The sequence below is a fragment of the Chinchilla lanigera genome, unplaced genomic scaffold, assembly GCF_000276665.1.
Source record: "Chinchilla lanigera isolate Chin_1 unplaced genomic scaffold, ChiLan1.0 scaffold00044, whole genome shotgun sequence".
NCBI classification, from domain to species: domain Eukaryota; kingdom Metazoa; phylum Chordata; class Mammalia; order Rodentia; family Chinchillidae; genus Chinchilla; species Chinchilla lanigera.
The window spans coordinates 4,684,515-4,690,107 of record NW_004955445.1 but is presented as its reverse complement, the minus strand read 5'-3'; the positions used below and the strand labels follow the sequence as shown (position 1 = coordinate 4,690,107).

The 5,593-nt window shown below is 42.6% G+C and overlaps 1 pseudogene; it reads right to left on the bottom strand.

Moving 5' to 3' along the window:
* Positions 1–363: 363 nt before the first annotated feature.
* Positions 364–3,973, bottom strand: LOC102023753 (annotated as a pseudogene).
* Between the last annotated feature and the right edge of the window lie 1,620 nt (positions 3,974–5,593).

Below are 5,593 nucleotides of genomic sequence, written 5' to 3'. Positions count from 1 at the left end.
TATATAAGGCTCCACTTCAGATGTTGGCACTGCTATGAATATAGTCTTTTTCCCTTCACTGCAACTCAGAATTAAAACTCTGATTCTTGTCTTATGTTCCAGCCGCAGAAGTAGTTCCCACTGCAGAAGTTATCTGAAAACAGTCTTATGTCTTTTTAGCAGTGGTCTGTGACCAGGCTATCTTCTCCACAAACACTATAAGGGACTTAGTTTATATGTGTATTAAACTGAGGCATTCTCTCAAATGAGTTTAAATGCACTTTATTTTTAGACAAGCTACATGACGTGTTTTTTCCCTAAAAAACAACGCTTCCACTCCAAATAAAACACGGTCAAAATAAACGAAGCATTCCAGATGACATCAATCCCATTTGTCTGAAATCCTGGTGCTGTGTGGATGACAAGCAGCAGCCAGTTATGACAAGTGACAGATCCAAGGTAACCACCGAATCCATTAACATTTTCCCATTTCTAAACCATCCGTAAGGAAAATCATAAATGGGGGCCGCACCATCCTCATGGTAGTCCGGGAGAGCAACCATGCCTTCTGGATTCATGTTTGCGCCAACAAAGAACTGATAGTTTTTGAAATTAGCAAGAATGTGCTTGATTTGTTCTGCAGCCCCTGTCATCAATGGTTTTACTCTTTCTGGTCTTTGTTCAAGTTTGCCTTTGGTTGATTTCATGCAGTCTTTGATGCACCTCTTGTAGGCCTCTTTCGTGGAGCTGGTTTCCTGCACGTGGTGGTTCACGACAATGTCCACACCAGTGACCACTGTGCTTTCAGTGCCCTCGCCCTCCGGGCCTTCAGTGGAGGCGTTCCCACCAATGAGCGAGTCATCGATGTTACCCTCTGTTCTACTGACCACCTAACCCTCCACCTCCAGGCACAGCTTGTCGGCGATCTCCCGGATCTTGTAAATGTCAGAGAACATCCCATCGTGGCTGATGAGGGCCCGGTAGATAATCACGGTGGTGGCTGAGGGAGATGGCGGCCGCGCAAGGTTAGCAGGAGCGGGGAGCTCAGAGCGAGCGCGGTGCAGCCGGAGCAGCGCTGGGGGGAGTGGGGAGCGGGTGGAAAGGCAACCTCAGCATACATTCGTGCTTTGTTACTAGAGACGGTGTTACTGAAAAGGGCACTCCCAGATCTTCAGTAACAATGGGCATTATTGCCATAGTTTCAGTTCCTGCTGAATTCTGAAACGTACAAAAAGATCATGGGTTTCCCCTGCCTAAAGCTAGGTGTAGCGACGGATGTGCTTTGACCAATAAAATGGGAGCAGAAGTAACAAGAACTGGTGTACATCACATACACGTTCTTGCTCAGCTAGGCTGGCTGCCGATAACATGCGCCGACCACATTTCTACAGCTTGAGGCAGCCCCCACCACTGAGAAACTCACGGCCCTGCCAGAGAGAAATAAATTGGATTGTTTTTTGTTGTTTTGTTTTGTTTTGTTTTTCTTCCGGTACCGGGAATCGAACTCATGACTTTGCGCTTGACAGGCAGGCGCTGTGCCGCTGAGCTAAATCCCCAGCCCCAAATTGGGTTGTTTTAACCACTCAGATTTGCAGTTTATTACGGTGGCTTACCTTCATCTAATCTGACTAATGCAGAGATCATCTACATAACCCAAAATATGCTTGTGTTAGTTTGGAGGGAATATTATTTAAACAAAAACACAAAATTACAAATATGCATTCTTGCAGCTTCTACAGAGTCCAGCCTACAATCTGTAAACCATTGATCTATGTATGGTGCTTCTCCTTAATCTCAAAAATGACATGTTCAGGTACCATCTGGATAGAATTGCCCTTTTATTTGAAATTCACTGAGCAAATGGATTGGGTCAGTCTAATTTCCTAGCCAGTTGGATTGACCTACTTCATCTAGAGAATCCCTTCATGTTTAGAACTTCAGGAAAACACGAAGAAATTAGTAACTAACAGGTATTGAGTGTTAACTGTATTCCATGTGTGGTGGCAAACACAGTAGGTCAGAAGATCCAGCATCTATTTTTCACCCTCCTCTTTAAAAGCTGAGAATGCTAAGTGCTTATATTCATATCTTCCCCTCAGTTAAAGGTGACTCTGTGATTCAATCTGACCCAGAAACTCTAATCCAAAGTCACTAGGTCAGTTCCAGATAAAACTTTTTTACTTTACAAAAAAAAAAAAGATAGATTAGATGGCCTGTTCCCCACTTCATCTTGCTGTGAACACAGATGTAATTGCTGGAACTGCAGCAGCTGCATTTTGACTGTGAAGGGAAAACCAAGAAATCTTCCCAGGGTGGAGACACTGAAACAACATCAGAATTATCAACTTCCAGACTTCATGATACCTCAGAACAATAAATTTCTGTTTTAAGTCTTCTGTTCCTCACTGTTGAATAAAATCCCAATCGACATTGTCATGAATTTCCTCACTAAAACCTCATTTAATGCAGAAATGCCCATAGTAAGACGATAGCTGTTTATAAAGGGCAGAAAAAGAAATCCAGATAGGTCATGTTCCTGTACATTTATGGTTTTCCTAGCACAGATCACTTTGTGGGGTATAGTTTATATCCCATGAGAATAAGATCTTTTTCATCATACTTCTCACTTCTTTGTTGCAGCTGCTTAAAAAACTGTTGGATGAATTCATGAAGTTACAAGGCAGTCATCAGTGTTTAGTTCCTTATGAGTCCAACCTTTCTACACTAGTATGAATAATACGCGACTCCCTGCCTGAGGCCTACTCTTAATCCCCTGTTGCAGAAATGGGAGTTGTCACATGAACGTGTACCACGGATTATCCCTTTGGGAAAAAATACCTCAGGAAAAGGCTGATTTACAGATATTCTCTCAAAATTACAGAAGCCATCTCCAAACGCCAAGATGTTCTAATTAGTAAATTCCTCTTGGCATTGTGCAAACACCCAAAGGCAAGAGAAGAACTACGGATGTTTGGAAAATTTTCTGGGAGAAATGATGAGGGAGGAGGAGGAGGAAGAGGAGAAATCTTAGGCTGCTAATTGAAGGAATGAACTTGAGCTGAACAGCCCCATGGGACCGTTGTCACAGTAACACGATCCAAGTAAGAAAGCATTTCCCAGGGGTGCTGTTCAAAAAGAAAAACCTTGATCTAGAAGTGTTGCTTGTGATGGAAGATGCCAGGTTTACAGCCCAAACTTGGAGTATTTTAAAGCACTTATACCACGTCAGTCACACTACGCTGTTATGCAAGTATCTAGTAGGGAACAAAAACACAACATAATTTCCAAGTATCATATGTTAATGTTATTAAATGTCACTGGAAAGAAAATAACAGGAAAAAATACATTTTAATAGCTGTATACGTCCTGAAGCATTAGATTCAGTAAATGTCAGATCAAAAATAATTTCATTAGAATACATCGGATACTTTCAATTATATAATATGTATCAACCATAAATATATCCGTTCCTGATTGCTGTGTGACAAGCTTCCTCTCCCAACCTCAGTGGTTCAGTAAGTATTGTTCTGGCTCTATGGGTCAGCCGCGTGGGATCCGATGCATCTTGGTTGGCCTTGCTTTTGTTTTTTTTTTTTGTTTGTTTTGTTTTTTTTCTCTGGTACCGGGAACCGAACTCACGACCTTGCGCTTACCAGGCAGGCGCTTTGCGGCTGAGCTAAATCCCCAGCCCCTGGCCTTGCTTTTGCGTTAGCCGTACATCAAGTGGGTGGCTCTGCTGGATCAGGTGGGCGTTCTCCAGTGTTTAGGAGCTTACTGGCTGGTGGTCCAAAATGACCTTGGCCAGAACAATGGGCAATGGGCCTCCCTCCTCTACCCATAGTCCAGTCCAGGCCTGTGGGCTCTTGCTAGAGAGGACAGAAGTGTGCAGGGCATCTGAGTCTTTGTCCCCAAACTCACTTCCATAGTTTCTGCTGCCTTGTAAGGTAAGGGGCAGGTTTTGCACACGTTCAAGGAGCGGAGAACGAGAATTCATCTCTTGCAAGGTCACTTGCCAATGGTATGGAAATGAAAGCGGTTGAAACACCACTGAAAATGTTTTAAAACGCCAGCCTACTTTGTGAGATGCTCTTTTTCTTACTTAGTTTGGAAACGGTTTATCAGTGTTCACAGTGAACAAACACTGCGTCTGTGCTGGAAGCAGTTTCATCCCATCGAGGGAAAAGGCTCTCTGGGAGGCAGGACCATCATCTTCCAGTTGGGGAAGAAGTAAATAATCCAGTTTCACACACGGTGATGAAGTACTGTTTGTGCTCAGTACTGACTTGCGCCTGAGAGAGCTACCACAGAAAAATGAGAGAGCAAACCCACAGAAGCAAAAGGAAACTCTGAAAGAGGTGAGTATTTTTTTGGGGGAATTTGATGTATTAAACATCATATATGTGAAATATATCAGGGAAGCTATATAAAACAAATAAAGATATATCACAACAGTTATGTAAAGGGAGGCATACTTTGAATATTTATAGATTGCAAATTAATCTATGCCACAGAAATACAAGGCAGTGTACTTGTGCTTGTTATAAGATGTTTATAGGCAAGACTGTAAAATTCACAGTGCAGTTCGATTTGGTTTGTAATTCCATATAGTGCAGATGAGTATGTCCTTCCATCCTATCCGTGTGTTGCTGTAACTATCTGCATTTCATTTGGAGATGCAGTGTCACAGGTCTGAGGCTTTTTGTCCTAGGGAGACTGGGGCCAAGTACCTCTTTATTTTTATTTTTATTTTTTTTTGGTACCAGGAATCGAACTCAGGACCTTGTGCTGGCCAGGCAGGCGCTTGTGCCCCTGAGCTATATCCCCAACCCCCAAGCAGCTCTTTTAACATCCCCTGCTTTAACTTTCCTGCCTCAAAGTGACAATACCTGATCAACTGTAATCCTCTCCTCCAGGGATGTGCACATCTGTGGAAGGACTGGAAAAACAGAATGTCCTCCCGATGAGCTCCTTCGATACTCATGCTAAGTGCTCAGTTTTCATGACTGTTTTTTGTTTTTCTGTTCACTCATCTCATAGCTTTTTGTCCCCAACCTTCCACACCTCTCTGTCTCATCAGGTACGGAGAAACGTGTGCAGAGGGCCGTCCGGTGCCTCCCCATTGCAACTGTAATAGTCACAATCCCTATTCGAGATTTAAAAATAGATCCCATATCTGTGTGTATCTCCATCATGAGAATTACCACAGTGACTTGAAGTCTTTTGTTTACCATCTCCCAATAATGGAGCTATGATATTTTAAAAATGAAGACCCTCATTTCATTAATCTTTGTAATCATATCACTGGGTACAGTATCTGGCAGAGTTAGAGCCTGAACCTCGTTGAGTGAAATGAATTGAACGAATCAGGATTTCTGCCCTACATCAGATGCTCATTCTTGGCTCTTTCATTTGGAATGTTCTATGATCATTCTCCCGCATTTTATCTCTTTGTTTCTCCCTCAATTTTTAATGTAGCTTTGTAAGTTTGATGTCAACAGCACTGATTAACTTTGTCCCATTATTAAGTCGGTTGTTCACCTCCTCCTGTGTTTTAATTATGAGACTGCATTCTCAGTTTCCTTGCTCATCTCCAGCTTTACCTTGACTTTTGATC